Source organism: Anomaloglossus baeobatrachus, chromosome 5 (genome assembly GCF_048569485.1).
Source record: "Anomaloglossus baeobatrachus isolate aAnoBae1 chromosome 5, aAnoBae1.hap1, whole genome shotgun sequence".
Taxonomy (NCBI): domain Eukaryota; kingdom Metazoa; phylum Chordata; class Amphibia; order Anura; family Aromobatidae; genus Anomaloglossus; species Anomaloglossus baeobatrachus.
The window spans coordinates 388798595-388817620 of NC_134357.1; positions in this window are offsets into that span (position 1 = coordinate 388798595).

Here is a 19026-nt window from a genome sequence, read left to right on the forward strand (position 1 = left end):
AAGTTTGTAATTTCTGTTATATACCTTATCCATAGAGCATTGAATGTATGGCAAAATGGCCGATTTGGTCTTACGGCTATGTGCGCACGTGTGCGCTCTGCACCGCACACAAAAGGTCCGCTTCAGAGCGCAGCTGAAAAGCTCCGTTCTGAAGCGCCTGGTGCCTGCAGAATTCGTGCGCTCTGCATGCTGCCTCTCCCTATAGACAGCATGCAAAGCGCACGAAAGAAGTGACATGTCACTTCTTAGAACGCACGCTTCGGGCAGCAGCCGAATCGCTGCGTTCTAATACGCCACGTGCGCACGTCTCATGCACAATCTTCATAGATTGTGCTGGGGACGCAGGACGCAGCGTAACTGCGTACAATACGCACACGTGCGCACATAGCCTAAGAATTGTATTAAGTCATGTTGAAGGTTTCCATTTAAAAATAAAGAATTTTAAAAAAAAAAAAAAGCTTCCTGGTGGAGTTCATCCCCCAACCATGGGGAAGCAGCAACCGTTATTGAGCTTTTACAGGTGCTGTGCCTATACAACCTGCTCAGGTGACCATATTCCCTGGATCTATTGTATCTTTTTATAAAGATATCCTATTGTCTAGTGCACTCTGTTTCCCTACAGATTTTATCATTATTTAATTTGGATTGATTTGCAACTTCTACCCCCTAAGTTGTCTCTGGATCCATCCTTCAGCACCTCTAAAGTTGTTGGTTTTGCATGCTCAGGTGCACCTAATGACCCTGTCTATGAAAAAATAATACTGCCGTTTGTCACTCAGTTCAGCTATATCATGATGAAAATCTGACTGTAATCAGCTGCTTTCTTACCAAATGACCTTGTATAGCTCATAAAAAAACAGATGCACACAAAACCCTGTCTATTAAAACTTCCCCAAGACACAAAACTGTTATTGCTCGGATAGCTGTATTGTTTCACACCTCAGCTAGTCTATGCTCAGGTCTGCTATAATGCTCTGAAGATCACCTTGAGCCAACACATAAATATTAATGAATATCAGTCAAATAGTGGGTCATAGTCACTACATTGAAAACTATCAATGGTCAACCCATGCATATAAATAATAATTGTCCGGTTTAACATCTAGTTATCTCTATCGGGAAACATCCATAAATCAGAGAGAAGGGCATGCAGCACTGAGTAGAAGCAGGGTGCTGCTAAGAAATGTAGTATAGGAGACCTGAATAGGATCACACATTGAGCTCTGTGAAACTCAATGCACAGAGGGGCAGATGGACATGAAATAAAGACACAAAGGTACAAGAAAAAACTTTATTTTTCGGTGGTACTGTATATTAACAATAGTTACGCAGACACTGTGCTTTTTAAAAAAGTATTGCCATCATGGGAATAACATTTTAAATGGGACTTAGCACCAGGTAAAAAAATGACCAGTTTTTTACTTTTATTTTCCTCAGTATTCTGGGTTTTCTTTTTCTTTCTTTTTTTAAATCCAATTAACGGTTCCATTCCAGAGATGTGAGCCTTTCTATTCAGCCCTAATTTGTATGGACTTTTTCAAGAGGGCAGTAAAGCAGTCTCAAGAGAATCCTGTGTGCCATGCCCCTTTTTAAAAAAAGCATAAAACTAGCACTAAATAAAAAAGGCCCATTTCTCTGGAATGGTAGATTTAAAAATAAAAAAAACTAAAAGTGTAATACTGAGGGGAGCAGCGGGAATAACATAAGACCAAAAACTGGACATTTTTGAACTGGTAACAGATCCGCTTAAAGGGAACCTGTCATCAGAAATTTAGCTTGAAACCTAAAAGTTTCCCCCTCTGCAGCTCCTGGGCAGCATTCTAGCAAGGTTCCTGTACTTTTTCTGGCCCCTTTTAAACCAAATTAAATACTTTATAAACTTGTACCTTTTGCTATGTAAATTTTGTAAATCGTCCATGGGGGCGGGCTCTCTGGTGACCATTGCTGTTCCTCCAGCACATTGACGCCGTCCCCTAACGCTGAATTTCATATCTCAGGACGCCGCCCCTGGGCGCCTGTGGTCCCGCGCATGTGCTGTGCGACTGTAGCGGGACTGTGCACTGTGTCCACGTGTGATCACTGGTGACGTTTTGCGCAGGCACGAGGTTATGGGCGGCGCTGTGAGTGTCATCAGCCAGTGCCGCACATAACCTCGTGACCGCACTTTCCCCTCTTCCTCCAGCGTTCTGCGCAAGCGCTTGCTGGCCAGATGACCCGACGTCACCTCTTTCCCATCTTGCCCTGCTGCAGGGTAAGATGGGAAGGAGGTGACGTCGGGTCATTTGGCCGGCGAGCGCTTGCGCAGAACGCTGGAGGCAGTGGGGGAAAGCGCGTCCACGAGATTATGGGCGGGCACTTGCGATGCAATCACAGTGCCGCCCATAATCTCGTGCTTGTGACACACGTCACCAGCGATCCTGGCGTGGGCGACACCTCGGGCGCAGTAGGCGGCATCCTGATGTACAGTACAGGAACCTTGCTAGAATGCAGCCCAGGAGCTGCAGAGGGGGAAACTTTTAGGTTTCAAGCTAAATTTCTGATGACAGGTTCCCTTTAAAAGAGCCATTTTAATTGATTTGACATGATACACTGTTTTACACAATTGTACAAATGATGTAAAGTGTTTTTTACACAATATTTATAAACATATCATTAGTCCATAGAGATCTACATGCAAAGTTTCAGATGTGACAGATCTATCCATCCTATTGATTGTGCAGGTCCTGACTGTGTACCACCAGCTACAGTATCCTGACATATGCAAAGTTGTACTCCAAAAATAGTGAGCATTGGTAAGAATGCTAATCTGGGCACCTATCAATGTCCCCGTGTCTTCCATCTTTCTCCTTCCATTACAACCTATGGGTTGTGAAAAATTTTCATGACATTTAAATTTTATCTGCTAAAAATGTCAAAAACTGCTTGATGAATCAGGCTGAGTATATAAACCAAAATGGAATTATTAAAAATAAAGCTCACCCCAGTCCACAACAAAACATGGCTATATTGACTAAAGAATGTAAATAATGGGACATGGTTGTAAAATAGGTAAAAAGAAACCCCACATGGCTTAGGAAATAGCATAATCCATATGTGTAATCCATATGTGTGTATAAATATAAAGTGTACCTGAGTCACTCTGGTCCTTCTGCTGGTCTTCTGTCTTCAGAAGGCCTTTAGCTCTCTTGTGCAATGGCTCTTTTTCACCTGAAGACATCAGGCTGTGACGTCTTTTCTTGGCACATTTTCTCTTTTCTTCATCCATTTGATCCATCTTGAGATTGGAAGACGTCTTCTCTGCTGATCTGGATGTTATCTTTCTCTTCTTCCTCCCTTGGCTCCTCTTCTTGGATATCTTCTTTTCTTCATCTGATGAGATTAAGAAGACATCCGTCCTCTTTCTCTTACTCCGTCGTCCTCTGTCTTCATTCACCTCCATATTCGCATTCCGTGCAGGGTTGGCAGACATCTCCTCTACCGTCGCTAGTCAAATCCAACTGTCACTACCATTCAAATTGCCCTGGCAGCACAGGTGGCACTGGTCATGTGACTGAACACTGACCAATGGCAGTCTTCCATATTCTATATAGGCATACAGCACTGGTCAACAGTATGGACACACCTGTGCATGCAATCGTTTTCCTTGTTCTTAATGGCATGAACACATTTTAGATTCAGACTAAGGGCAGCAAATCCACAGAGGATCAAAAATGAAAACAAGTAGTAAAGAATCATCTGTAAACCAAACTACAATATTTGTTAAATCTTAGTTTAATCAAAGTGCCCCCATTTTACTCTGATGACCACTTGTAATCCCTTTGGCATTCCAGTAGTTCCATCAGCTAGTCACCTTAAATGGTCTCCTATGAATAGGTATGCCTCGTCAAGATGTCTTTTGTGTAATCATCAGCTTTCAGAAAGTTTTTGCAAACTAAGTGAGTTTTACCCAACTAAGTACAGAGAAATTCCAGTCCATCATTATTTTAAAAAATGGTGGTTAGTCAGTCTGGAAAATTGCTAGAACCTTGATGGTATCCTTAAGTGTAGTCATGAGAACCATCAATCACTATGATGAAAGTGTCTAATATGAGCACTGTGCCAGGAAAAGAAGACCAAGAATTTCTTCTGCTGCAGAGGATAAGTTCTTTATAGCTACCAGCGTAAGACACCACAAATTGACAAGATCTCAGATAACAACTCTTATAAATGATGCAAAGACACCAAGTATCAGACACATCTCAACATAAAATGTATAGAGGAGACTGCAAGTTGGACTTTATGGTCAAATAGTTGTAATGACAAACAAGTGATACTGGGGACTGTAGACAAGATGACGAGACTTGTTTGGTCCAGGCACATGAGGTTTGGAATTAGATTAGTGGAAGTGTGTACTGTGGTCAAATTCAAAATTTTAGATTTTTGGTACCAATTGACATGTGTCTTTAGATTAAATAAAGGTTAGCTGATGGTTTCTACATGTGAGGTGCTCAATGTATAGCACGTAGGGGGAGGAGGGTGCATTACTGGTGACATTGTTTTTGATTTATTCTTAATTCAAAGAACACTTACCAAGCATGGTTAGGACATCATACTGCAATGACATGGAATGCCACCTGGTTTGCTGTCCTATCTGATTACAACACTGACACACCTCCAGGCTACATAATGGCGATGAGACCAATAAGGAGAGGTATAAACTGCTGCGTTAGATGGCATGGCCGCCACAATCATCAGACGTAAACCCAATTAAGGCTGCTTTCACACTACGTTTTTTTAACATGCGTCATGAATGTTGTTTTGCTGCAAAAGCGGATCCTGCTTTTACAGCAAAAAAACGCATGCAAACGCATGTGTTATTTTGCAGGATCCTGTCACTTTAAGTTTATGGGCGGGCATTGGAGTCATGTGATCGGGAGTGAGGGGAATTGAACGTGACAGACTGGGACCGGCATCTAACAGCTGTGGAGGCTGGTAACCAAGGTAAGCATCGGGTAACTTGCTTGGATACGCGATATTTACATTGGTTACGAGCGTCTGCAGCTGCTAGGAGCCGGCTCCCTGCACACGTTACCAACGTAAACATCGGGTAACTAAGACCGCGGTTACCCGATGTTTACCTTGGTTACGAGCGTCCTCCGCTCTCAGGCAGGGGAGAGTGGAGAGAGAGGGAGGGGGAGGCAGGGAGGTGGAGAGAGAGAGGGAGGAAGGGAGAGAGGGAGGGAGGTGGAGAGAGGTGGAGAGAGAGACTGATCACCTGAGGCTGGTTTCTGTGCATGCTCAGTAGAGCAAGCAGGATCCTGCCTATCAGCATGCCAGCGTTCACATGCGTTTGCATGCTGTTTAGTCAGGATCCAGCAATTTGCAGTATTTGGACGCAGCTCAAAAACGCTACAAGTAGCGTTTTTGAAATAAGTTAAAAAACTGCAAGTCGCTGGATCCTTACTATAACGCACACAAACGCAGGTGAACGCATGTTGACGCGCGTCCATTGCAAATGCATTGAAATGAAAACGCATTTGCACTGGATCCGTTTTTGCGTTAAAAAAACGTTAATGACGGATGTTAAAAAAAATGTAGTGTGAAAGCAGCCTAAGATGGTTTGATGCGTTAGACTGCAGAGTTAAGGAAAAGCAGCCAACAAGTGCTCAGCACCTCTTGGAACTCTTTTGAACCGTTTGAACTCATTTGGATCCATTTGACCTTAAGAAGCTTCTTGAGAGAATGCTAGGGTTGTGTAAGGCTATATGCACACGCTGCAGTTTCAACTGCAACAAAAACTGTACCTTGTCAAAGACAGCCTGGAAATGTAAAAAAAAACAATTGTAATAATGGTGTGTTTTTTCCGCGTTTTTGTTAATGCATTTTTAAGCAAGAATCAAAATATGATAGGATAGGATAATTGATATATAGCTAGGATAGATGGATAGATAGAAAAAATAGCTAGAAAGAATAGATAGGTAGAACATATTGTCACGCTCCCCGGGTCCCCTGCTCTGTTCCCCGGCTCACCTGCCACGCTCCCCGGCTTCCCTGCGTCGCTCCCCGGTTCTTCTGTCCGGTCTCCGCCGCTCCCCGGTCTCCAGCCTCCATTGCTTGCGGTTCCCAGGCGTCCTGGTCCCCGCTCCCGGCGCCCGTCGGCTTCTCAGCCCCAGCCCGGCTCTGCTGCTTCCTCCTCACCGCTCCCTGCCCTGGCTTCTGGCACCCGGGCCTCGCGCATGCGCATTAGGGCGCGCGCGCGGTCATTGACCCTTTCTTAAAGGGCCAGCGTCCACTAACAGGAAATTGGGCACACAGGTACAGGGTATAAAGGGGTTAAGTGTCCAAGTGGGCGGGGCCTGTTCTTCGTGTTTCCCAAGCTAGGAGTCAGGTCTCCTTGTGTTCCTGTGAGATACTCACCTCTCTCTCTTCTAGAGTCGATCCTGCTTCGCCATCCGGTCCTGCCGAATCCGAACCTCGAACGCTGCCTATCTGCCATCCTGACAGTCCGTTCCATCTCTGATCCCTGCGGTGACCCGTCTGCTCGCCCCATCGGTTCCGGACTCCGCCTGACAACATCTTGGCCTCCGAACCTGAGCTCCGTCACCCGGACTACCATCAGTGACTCCGTGGTCCCAGGGACTTCTGCATTCTCCTCTTGTACACGGACTGTTCTGCTACCTGTAGTGCTCCAGCTACCGGACCCCTTACCATCATTAAGGAGTTCGGCCCAGTGGATCCACCTCCTGGGTCTGCCCGTCCACCTGGCCCTAACACATATAGAATAGATAGAATATTTAGAATAGATAATAAGAAAGAACAGAGAGAAAGAAATAACAGAATAGCTTGATAAAAAATAGCTATCTTGGCCAGCTGTTTTTTTAATTTTTGGGGGGGTAAAAAAAAAAAAATGACGTGGGGTGCCCCTCTTTTTTCAGAACCAGCACATGAACAGCAGCAGCTGCAGGCTGGAAGCTGTCTGCTATACCTTGGCTGGTTCTGAAAAATAGAGGGGATCCAATGATTTTTTTTTTTTTAAATTACCGTATTTGATTTTTTTAAAACCAGTCAAAGTACAGCAGACAACTGGGAACTGATATTATTAGGGTGGTAGGGTGGGAAGAGCATCGTTATTTGGCTCTTTCCAGTCTAATAATAGCTGCCCACAGCCCCCCATATGTGGCGCATCCATAAGATGCGCCAATTCTATCGCTGGACCCAACTCTTCCCGTTGCCCTGGTGCAGTGGCAATTGGGGTAATAAGGAGTTAATGGCAGCCCACAGCTGCAAGTAAGTCCTAGATTAGTGATGGCAGTTGTCTATGAGACCCTGCCCCATCACTAATCTGTAAGGGAAAGTAAATAAACACAAACTCACCAAAAATCCTATATTTGGAAAAAAATACAAAAAGCACCCTCTTTCACCATTTTATTAACCCCCAGACTCCCCTGCAGGTCCGAAGTAATCCACATGAAGTCCCACGGCGATTCAGCTTTGCAACATCCCTGTCCTGTCACAGCAAGCGTCATAGAGCATGACTGTCCGCTGTGAGTGCAGACAGAGCTGCGCGATCACAATGAACTCGGATGAACCTCTGACATCACAGCTGCAAGCCCCGCAGTACAGCGTGTGTCGCGACAGTGATGTCACGGGTTCACCGCTGTGAGGTTCAGGCCGTGGCTGAAGTGAGCTGCGTGATCAGTTGTGAGATCACTCAGTTGAGTCCTCCACCTGTAGCTCACTTCAGTGACGGCCTGATTTGCAGTCACAATAGTAGAGGATAACCTCGGCATACTAAAACTCCCACACTGAGTCAGAAAGTCACAATGAATAGTAATGAAAAAGCACTTTATTGGTCCGTATGGGTAGGGCCCTTTTAACATGTCTCGGATGATTGCTAGTATAAAAAAGGAGGCTGCTCCTATCTGTAGGTTTGACAAATATGTCGGTAGCCAGGAGGCCATCGTCCTCCCATATAACCAGACAATCGAGGTAGTTGATTTGATGTTGATCATGGTGGAGGGTAAAAGTAAGTCCAGGCATAAACCCATTAAGGTCAGCAAAAAATTCAAGAAAAAGATTAAGTTCACCATCCCAAACCAAGAAGATATCGTCTATATATCTTCGCCAGAGTAAGGCGTGTTTATTAATGAGTGGGTTGGGATGGATGAAACGGTCCTCAAAAGAGGCCATGAAGATGTTAGCGTAAGGGGGCGCCATGTTCGAACCCATTGCGGTCCCCTTACGCTGCATATAGAACTGATCCTGGAATAGGAAAGGATTTTTTTCGAGCACAATCTTAAGAAGGTCAAGGCAAAATTCTTGGTTATCGACCGGCAGAGTGGTGAACTCGTTAAGAAACCAGTGCACCACTTTGATACCCTCATCATGTGAAATGCTAGTATACAGGCTGTTCACATCAAGTGTCACTAGGTATGCCTTGTCTGGAATGTGGTGGAGGTCTCTAACAATCTCGAGGAAGTGGGAAGTGTCCTTCACATACGATGGAATGAGAGGTATAAAGGGTGAGAGTATTTTATCGATCGTTTTGGCCAGAGGGGAGAGTATGGAATTTGTGGATGCTACTATGGGTCTGCCAGGGGGGCGAGTGAGATTCTTATGGATTTTGGGCAACGTATAAAAAACAAGGACAGTGGGATGTGAATTAAGCAAAAAGCTAGCCAATTTCTGGTCTATGACGCCCAGTTGTAAATACCGTGTGGAAAGGGTTTTAATGAGAGAAGAGATAAACGGTGTGGGGTCCCTTGGTATCGGCTCATAGGTACTGGTGTCAGATAGCTGACCCAGGATTTCCATGACATAATAGTCACGATCCAAAATCACTGTGGCCCCGCCTTTATTGGCTGGTTTAATTACAATGTTGGTGTTCTCTTTTAAGCTCTGAATCGCTCTGGATTCCTCGATGCTGAGGTTATGATGCAGATGAAAATCGCCCTTATGTATCCTGGTGTTCAATCTGTCAACATCATTAGACACCAAAGAAATAAACGTCTCAACAGGGATACTGTCTGGGCGGCATATATGTACTGGCTGTAATCAGACCAAGGTCCTTAGTATTAAAACAGACAGAGTCACCCGGTGGAGGACCCGTAACAGGTTTGTCGGTATCAAAATGCACTTTTAATCTTAATGATCTATAGAAACGGTTCAGCTCCTGCTCCACCTGGAAGGTATCATACCTATAGGTGGGACAAAAGGACAACCCCTTCTGCAATACTAGGTGTTCCGCGGGCGACAGGTTATATGAGGAAATGTTGAGGACAAGGTTGGAGTTACCGCCTGGTCTTCTTGTGGGTGGTCTGCGTGGTTCTAAAAAATTCTGCTGTTGTCTAATGATGTTGACAGATTGAACACCAGGATACATAAGGGCGATTTTCATCTGCATCATAACCTCAGCATCGAGGAATCCAGAGCGATTCAGAGCTTAAAAGAGAACACCAACATTGTAATTAAACCAGCCAATAAAGGCGGGGCCACAGTGATTTTGGATCGTGACTATTATGTCATGGAAATCCTGGGTCAGCTATCTGACACCAGTACCTATGAGCCGATACCAAGGGACCCCACACCGTTTATCTCTTCTCTCATTAAAACCCTTTCCACACGGTATTTACAACTGGGCGTCATAGACCGACCAGAAATTGGCTAGCTTTATGCTTAATTCACATCCCACTGTCCCTGTTTTTTATACGTTGCCCAAAATCCATAAGAATCTCACTCGCCCCCCTGGCAGACCCATAGTAGCATCCACAGATTCCATACTCTCCCCTCTGGCCAAAACGATCGATAAAATACTCTCACCCTTTATACCTCTCATTCCATAGTATGTGAAGGACACTTCCCACTTCCTCGAGATTGTTAGAGACCTCCACCACATTCCACACAAGGCATACCTAGTGACACTTGATGTGAACAGCCTGTATACTAGCATTTCACATGATGAGGGTATCAAAGCGGTGCACTGGTTTCTTAACGAGTTCACCACTCTGCCGGTCGATAACCAAGAATTTTGCCTTGACCTTCTTAAGATTGTGCTCGAAAAAAATAATTTCCTATTCCAGGATCAGTTCTATATGCAGCGTAAGGGGACCGCAATGGGTTCGAACATGGCGCCCCCTTATGCTAACATCTTCATGGCCTCTTTTGAGGACCGTTTCATCCATCCCAACCCACTCATTAATAAACACGCCTTACTCTGGCGAAGATATATAGACGATATCTTCTTGGTTTGGGATGGTGAACTTAATCTTTTTCTTGAATTTTTTGCTGACCTTAATGGGTTTATGCCTGGACTTACTTTTACCCTCCACCATGATCAACATCAAATCAACTACCTCGATTGTCTGGTTATACGGGAGGACAATGGCCTCCTGGCTACCGACATATTTGTCAAACCTACAGATAGGAACAGCCTCCTTTTTTATACTAGCAATCATCCGAGACATGTTAAAAGGGCCCTACCCATATCACAGCACACCCGTGTGGACAGGCTTGTCAGGAAATCTGATACTAGGGCCTTACGTCATGAGGAGATGAGTCGGAAATTTGCGCAGAGGAGTTATCCCCCACACTTGTTTGACACGAAATCCTCCACACCACAGCGTCACACTTTATCTCAAAGTCAGATAACATGTGTCACGACATATCACCCCTTCCAACCTATGGTGAGGAGTATTATTTGTCAACACTGGCCTCTCCTTAAGTCAGCGTATCCGAAAATCGAGGCTTTTCATAATTTACCTCTTTTTTTGTCATAAGAGATCCCCTAATTTAAGGAATAAACTGGTACGGGCTGACATAGGTTCCGCGAAGACTGTTCCACGTCAGACATTCTTGGATACTCAACAGAGATGCACTTTCCCTTGTCTGGGTTGTGCGCAATGTGCTAACGTGACCAAGGGCAATACCTTCACGCACGGTATGACGGGCAAGAAATTCCATATCCATGGCTTTTACACAGATAGTACGATAGTACCTTTGTGGTGTATTACATTAAGTGCCCGTGCGGTCTCGGGTATGTTGGGGAAACCACTCAGCATATCCGAGACCGCATAAGTCGGCACAAATCTGACATCAGATGTGGAATACTTTGTTGCCCATACCCCATGATTTCCGCATGGCAGGACATCAAATTTCCCAACTTAAATTCCAGGTCATTGACCATGATGATGTCATGCGTAGAGGAGGTAATAGGGTCAAGAGGTTGCTTGACAGGGAAGCTTAGTGGATTCACACCCTAGGCACATTAGAACCCCACGGACTTAACCGTAAATACGAGACATCATTTTAGGTCATGTCCGCTTTTTCCTAAATCCCAGTTTTTTAGTTGGTTAGGGTGTACAGGATTGCCATTTATACGCCTATATGCGGTCTAATTCCCATTTTTTTCTTCATAGGATGTTATCCTTATTTATATGATCTACATGCTTACTTGCTTACTAGTCCTCATTTGTATTAATGTATGTCCTTTGAAAAAAAAATTTTCATTGGTCACTGTGATTTACATATGTTGTTTCCTATGACATTGTTAACATGAAGATTCTGATGTATTCCTATATACTAATGTGATTCTTTCTTTTCACAGAAACGTTAATCACCTCAGAATTAGTGCACTTACCAGCACCGTTAAGAATTACTGCACTACTATATATATGGCACTTGAAAACATGGCAGCGGCTTCTTCAGACTTTCCCAGCACTAATACAGTGGTCACCCTCCTCCCCCTGCATTGGCCTGCTCATATCACATGGACGCTATTCTAGTCACACCCAGATCAGGTCTGGATGTGTAGCACACACTGCGCATGCGCGGCGTGCGTTCCACCTCCTTACTTCCTGTGTTCCACACGCAGGAAGTGATCTGGATAGTCCCACCCACACCTCCTTCAAGAACCCTCGCACGCCGGACATAGCTCACTGCACAGGAGCACGCTAGTACTCAACGCACGTCCACCAGCGGCGAGGTGAGTAATGGTAACCGACCTTCTGTCTCTCTCTCTCTGTCATATGGCTTTAACCCTTATCTTCTGTTTTTTATCTACACTCCTCTTCTCTCACCATACTAGGACCCTGGCCTGATACCCTTCCGGTGCTACCGGCAGCATTAACACTTGGCCGTCCATTTAGGTAATTACCTTGCTCCCAACCATCTGTAGTGCACTACGTTCATATGATCATGAGCCTCTAATGACTTCTTACCATTCCCTAGAGGTACCTATTTCTCACAGAAAGCTTCCCATAAGGCATTATCTGTGGAAAACATCCCAGCAATCCTATACAGCTCCTGTGACAGTGCTATACTAGCAAGGCTGTCATACAGGTACATAAGGGTGTTATGTACACCTTACCTATCAGTAGTGATTTACTTAAAGACGTCTGATGTTTACTTGTTTATCACATGTTTTTTCATTATAGCTTGATCCATATTAGATGCCACTACTGTGTCTTTCCCAGCACTCCTAGGCTGAGTAGCTATAGCACCTGATAGGTGCCTCTTGATTCATGTCACCCTATAACGATTTCTAAGCAACAGGTACTATACATTGTACAACACTATTCTATACTCACCATCATTATTACCCGTATATTAGCTCTATATGATCTTCACTTTAATGTATATGCCTTCCTTTATAGTGATACGCACAACAATATAAAGTGCCTTACATTGTCCAGTCCTCTTGTTTGATGTACCTATCACGACTGTATGTGTTCTTGGTGAGTTATGTATTACTTACGCTATTTTCATAGCCGTTTCTCCTTCTTGCTCTCTTCCCCTTCTTCTACCCCCTCCTTTTTCTTCGTTCCATTCCCTTTTTTTCTTCTTTCCTTCCTCCTTTTTCTTCACTTTTTCTCCCCTTTTTCTTCTTTTTTTCTCCACTTTTTTCCACTTTTCTCCACTGTTCTCCACTTTCCTCCACTTTCCTCCACTTTTCTCCACTTTTCTTCATTTTTCTCCACTTTTCTCCACTTTTCTCCACTTTTTATCCCCTTTTTCTCCACTTTTTCTCCCCTTTTTCTCCACTTTATCTCCACTTTTTCTCCTTCTTCCTTGTTCTCCATGGTCGGTCTACCCATTAGCTCTGCCATGCATAGTGTAATTTTCACCAACTGCACATGACTTTTATGTATGGTAATCTTACGCACCAGTGTGCCTTATTTACTCTGACCCTTATTAGAAGATACTATTGTAATCTCTTTGTTCTGTATTATAGCATTTTGTATTTCACTTTGTGCCATTGTTATACCCTGATTGTATCCCTATGTTGCTTTAATTCTGTACTATTGTATGATATTGATTATTGTTATACTTTTGCACACAGATAAGTCCAATCTGACGAAGGCTTAGGCCGAAACGTCAAATTAGCTACCTATTTTGGACAGAAACATATATGCCATATAAAAAAAAATTTTCATCGAATTACGGACCAATAAAGTGCTTTTTCATTACTATTCATTGTGACTTTCTGACTCAGTCTGGGAGTTTTAGTGTGCTGAGGTTATCCTCTACTATTGTCCATTTTTTACCTCCGAGCACCTATATACCAGTGCAGCAGAGCTTCCTCTACAGTGATTTGCAGTCACAGGTTGACTCCAGTTGTGACCACAAATCCCCCGAGTGACGTTAGTCACTCGGGTGATTTGCTGTAACGGGTGGAGGACTCCAGCTGTGGCCATGGCTAACCTGAGTGACGTCACCGCTGACCATGCGGCTCATTTCAGTTGCAACGTGGAGCTCACAGCAGGCAGTCATGTTCTATGGCACTCGCTGTGAGCGTCAGATGTAGCAGTACTGGAAGCTTCGTAGGACCTCGTGTGATTTATGTCAGACCTGGAAGGGGTATATGGGGGGTTAATAAAGTGGTGAAAGAGGGTGGCTTTTTTGTCTTTTATTTCAAATAAAGGATTTTTGGGGTGTTTGTGTTTATTTACTTTCACTTACAGATTAATGATGGGGGGTGTCTCATTGATGTCTCCTCTAGGACTTAGTGGAAGCAATGAGCTGCAATTAGCTCCTTATTACCCTAATAGCCACCTCACCAGGTCAGTCGGGCAGAGCTGGGTAAACTGCTGGGTCTGTTGCATCTAATGGATGCGGTGATTCCAAGCGGCTGCTGACTGATATTTTTAGGCTGGGGAGAGCCTAATAACCATAGGCCTCCCCAGTCTGAGAATACTAGCTGTGGGGCTTTATCTTGGCTGGGTATCAAAATTGGGGGAACTGCATGCTGTTTTTTTAAATGATTTATTTATTTTACTGTACAATATAGATCCGCCCACCAGCGTCTGTGACTGGCTGCAGTCAGACAGCTGTCACTCCACGTGGGGGCACGTCTGACTGCAACCATTCACATACACCAGTGGTCGGGGGAAACAGTGAATATGTATGAGCCTAATGAGCTGCTCCGAAAGAAGAATGAGAGGAGCAGTGTGACAGCTGTGCCGCACTGGTGATTGGTGAGTGGGAAGAGCTTGGAGAGAGAGAGAGAATTAATTTATCCTGTAACAATGTAGGTCACCTGCGTTTTCTGTGACAAAAACGCAAGGAAAACAAAAGAAGAATGAGCATGCTGCTTCTCTTTTGTCAGACAGTTTTGACAAATAAACTGCAGACAAAAAAACTGCAACGTGCGCACAGCTAATCTGAATTCTGAAAGACTTTGCTGGGAAGTCAAAAGTCACAACTTGCTGACAAAACTGCACCCAAAAACGCAGCAAAAAATGTAGCATGCGCATGTAGCCTAAAACTGTTATCAAAGTAAAAGGCGGGTACTTTGTGGAATCTGAGGCTGATCACAAATTCTTATTTTTTTCATATGTGTTTCTTTACTCCTTATTTCCATAAGCGTTGATTTGTGGTTTTGCAGCCTTCAACTTGAGAAAATTCATATGGAGATTTGCTGTTTCATTTCTTGTGATTAAGTTAAAAAATAAATAAAAAACAGGAACTTTGTATTGAGCTTGTGAGGAGCATCTTGCAGAATTCTTGATGCCAAGTGGTAAATATCCGTGAATCCGTTCACACATTAAAAAAATATTTCTAATGTAAAAGATGAAATATATATACACACACACACACACACACACACACACACACACTGTGTGCAGAATTATTAGGCAAATGAGTAGTTTGATCACATGATACTTTTTATACATGTTGTCCTACTCCAAGCTGTATAGGCTTGAGAGCCAACTACCAATTGAGTAAATCAGGTGATGTGCATCTCTGTAATGAGGAGGGGTGTGGTGTAATGACATCAACACCCTATATAAGGTGTGCTTAAAGGGGTTATCCGACTTCTTTGACTTTTTTTTTTTTATTTCCCTATTGGGCTACATTGGGGCAGGTAAGTAGATAGAGACCACTTACATGCCCTGCTGTCAGCCCCTCTCCCCCGGCTCAGAGCGGTCATGTGACCGCTCCTGCCGCGATTTTGCTGCTTCCGGTCATTTCATGTCAACATGGGCAGGGCCATGTTGACATGCAAATGTAGAACAGCATGTCGCCTCCCTGCTGGGCGGGTACAGTGCGATGAGCCCCGCCCCCTTCCCTGCACCCTCCCACACATTCCCCCGCACCTCTTTTACTCTCCAGTAACCTCCCCCTACACTGCTGTGGGGTCCGTGACCTGGGGGAGGGGCCTGGCAGCGGCTGCAGCGGTGTCACCGCATTCACCAGGCCCCTGCTCAGGATCACACATTCAAATGTACCGGCATCACAGATCACAGATGCCGGTACATTTGAAAGTGCTGATGAGAAGCAGCGCAGCGCTGCTTCTCATCACTGTCCCTCCTGCTGTCTGTGCTCTCTTCAGCACAGCGGTGACGTCACTACTGTGCTGATATGTCCAGAGCACAGACAGCTGGCGAACGTGCAGGAGCGGCGGGGACCGAGGACAGGTGAGTATGTACTCCCTACATGTGTTCCCTATGGGGGGGGTGCAGAGCCATATGTGTGCATGTGCAGAGCCATATGTGTGCGTGTGCAGAGCCATATGTGTGCATGTGCGGTGCAGAGCCATATGTGTACGTGTGCATAGCCATATGTGTACGTGTGCAGAGCCATATGTGTGCGTGTGCGGTGCAGAGCCATATGTGTGCGTGTGCAGAGCCATATGTGTGCGTGTGCAGAGCCATATGTGTGTGTGTGCGGTACAGAGCCATATGTGTGCGGTGCAGAGCCATATGTGTGCGGTGCAGAGCCATATGTGTGCGTGTGCAGTGCCATATGTGTGCGTGTGCGTGTGCAGAGCCATATGTGTGCGTGTGCGGTACAGAGCCATATGTGTGCGGTGCAGAGCCATATGTGTGCGTGTGCGGTGCAGAGCCATATGTGTGCGTGTGCAGAGCCATATGTGTGCGTGTGCAGAGCCATATGTGTGTGTGTGCGGTACAGAGCCATATGTGTGCGGTGCAGAGCCATATGTGTGCGGTGCAGAGCCATATGTGTGCGTGTGCAGTGCCATATGTGTGCGTGTTCGTGTGCAGAGCCATATGTGTGCGTGTGCGGTACAGAGCCATATGTGTGCGGTGCAGAGCCATATGTGTGCGTGTGCGGTGCAGAGCCATATGTGTGCGTGTGCGGTGCAGAGCCATGCGTGTGCGGTGCAGAGCCATATGTGCGTGTGCAGAGCCATATGTGTGCGTGTGCAGAGCCATATATGTGTGTGTGCAGAGCCATATGTGTGCGTGTCCAGAGCCATATGTGTGCGTGTGCAGAGCCATATGTGTGCGTGTGCGTGTGCAGAGCCATATGTGTGCGTGTGCGGTACAGAGCCATATGTGTGCATGTGCGGTGCAGAGCCATATGTGTGCGTGTGCGGTGCAGAGCCATATGTGTGCGGTACAGAGCCATATGTGTGCATGTGCAGTACAGAGCCATGCGTGTGCAGTGCAGATCCATATGTGTGCGTGTGCGGTGCAGAGCCATATGTGTGCAGTGCTGAGTCATATGTGTGCGTGTGCGGTACAGAGCCATATGTGTGTGGTGCAGAGCCATATGTGTGCATGTGCGGTGCAGAGCCATATGTGTGCGTGTGCGGTACAGAGCCATATGTGTGCGTGTGCGGTGCAGGGCCATATGTGTGCGTGTGCGGTGCAGAGCCATGTGTGTGCGTGTGCGGTACAGAGCTATATGTGTGCGGTACAGAGCCATATGTGTGCGGTGCAGAGCATATGTGTGCGGTGCAGAGCCATACGTGTGCGGTACAGAGCCATATGTGTGCGTGTGCGGTACAGAGCTATATGTGTGCGGTACAGAGCCATATGTGTGCGGTGCAGAGCATACGTGTGCGGTGCAGAGCCATATGTGTGCGTGTGCGGTGCAGAGCCCGATGTGGGGCTGTTATTTGCAATGCTGTAGTGATACCAGGTCAGGTGCTGGGGAAGAATACTGACAGGGAATGTGTGTGCAGGGGGGCGGGCAGAGGGCGAGGCTGGACACTGGGGTGGGGCTGGACAGTGAGGCCGGGCGGTGACAGCTCTGACTGAGGTTTTGCACAGGAAGTGGTCATGTTTGCTGGATCTGAATGTAAACAAGAGCTGCAGAGAATAAAGGAATAATTCAAGAGGAACAAAAGTTAGAAAACAAAAAATAACAATGTAGGTGTGATTTATATGACAATACAGCATAGATAAACTCAAAATTTTTTGTTAAGCTAATGTCGGACAACTCCTTTAATTATTAGGCAACTTCCTTTCCTTTGGCAAAATGGGTCAGAAGAGAGATTTGATGGGCTCTGAAAAGTCCAAAATTGTGAGATGTCTTGCAGAGGGATGCAGCAGTCTTGAAATTGCCAAACTTTTGAAGCGTGATCACCGAACAATCAAGCGTCTCATTTTAAATAGCCAACAGAGTCGCAAGAAGCGTGTTGGGCAAAACAGCGCAAAATAACTGCCCATGACTTGAGGAAAATCAAGCATGAAGCTGCCAAGATGCCATTTGCCACCAGTTTGGCCATATTTCAGAGCTGCAACGTTACTGGAGTATCAAAAAGCACAAGGTGTGCCATACTCAGAGACATGGCCAAGGTAAGGAAAGCTGAAAAACGACCACCTTTGAACAAGAAACATAAGATAAAACGTCAAGACTGGGCCAAGAAATATCTTAAGACTGATTTGTCAAAGGTTTTATGGACTGATGAAATGAGAGTGACTCTTGGTGGGCCAGATGGATGGGCCAGAGGCTGGATCAGTAAAGGGCAGAGAGCTCCACTCCGACTCAGATGCCAGCAAGGTGGAGGTGGGGTACTGGTATGGGCTGGTATCATCAAAGATGAACTTGTGGGAACTCTTTGGGTTGAGGATGGAGTGAAGCTCAACTCCCAGACCTACTGCCAGATTCTGGTTGGCATCGTCTTCAAGCAGTGGTATAGGAAGAAGTCGGTATCATTCAAGAAAAACGTGATTTTCATGTAGGACAATGCTCCATCACATGCATCCAACTACTCCACAGCGTGGCAGGCCAGTAAAGGTCTAAAAGATGAAAAAATAATGACATGTCCCCCTTGTTCACCTGATCTGAATCCCATAGAGAACCTGTGGTCCCTGATAAAATGTGAGATCTACAGGGAGGGAAAACAGTACACCTCTCGAAACAGTGTCTGGGAGGCTGTGGTAGCTGCTGCACGCAATGTTGATCATAAACAGATGAAGCAACTGACAGAATCTATGGATGGTAGGCTGTTGAGTATCATCATAAACAAAGGTGGCTACATTGGTCACTAATTTTTTGGGGTTTTGTTTTTGCATGTCAGAAATGTTTATTTCTAAATTTTGTGCAGTTATATTGGCTTACCTGGTGAAAATAAACAAGTGAGATGGGAATATATTTGGTTTTTATTAAGTTGCCTAAGGCCCTGTGCGCACTGGAAAATGGAATTTTCTCAAGAAAATTCCGCAGGTATTCAAAGATTACCGCACCCGCGGTAAAAAACCGCGGCAAACCGCACCCGAAAACCGCTTGCGGTTTGCTGCGGTTTTACCGCGGTATTGTTCGCGGTATTGCCGAGTGCGGGTTGGTATGTGCTTTTTT